Consider the following 450-nt stretch of genomic DNA (forward strand, 5'->3'; position numbering starts at 1 on the left):
ATATATATATATATATATATATATATATATATATACATTTGGAAAAAAATGACAACAACGTCTTCATTTTCAGCGTTTGTCCATACTCTTTTCGTTTGCTTAATATTAAGGAACACAGCATCACAAACGTATTTAATATTGTCTTTCTCTGACTTTGTTTCTTTTAAAACTCTACGAATGAATATAGTCATATATTTCCAATACGCTCCTAGTAAAAGTCTTTCCGAGATGTGGATTGTTCGAAGACGCACCTAGTTGCATTCCTCTGTATGTGCGTGTTTACAGTTCCATGTATCATATATGTCATATGCACTTAAAATGTTTTCAGTATATAGCAATTCCTCGACTATCATGGGTGTTACCATTCCAACGATAGGTGAAACTCTGCGAAGTAGAAATAGTACTGTGCTGTATATATATATATTTTTATATATATATATATATATATAT

Source organism: Octopus bimaculoides, chromosome 3 (assembly GCF_001194135.2).
Source record: "Octopus bimaculoides isolate UCB-OBI-ISO-001 chromosome 3, ASM119413v2, whole genome shotgun sequence".
NCBI lineage: Eukaryota > Metazoa > Mollusca > Cephalopoda > Octopoda > Octopodidae > Octopus > Octopus bimaculoides.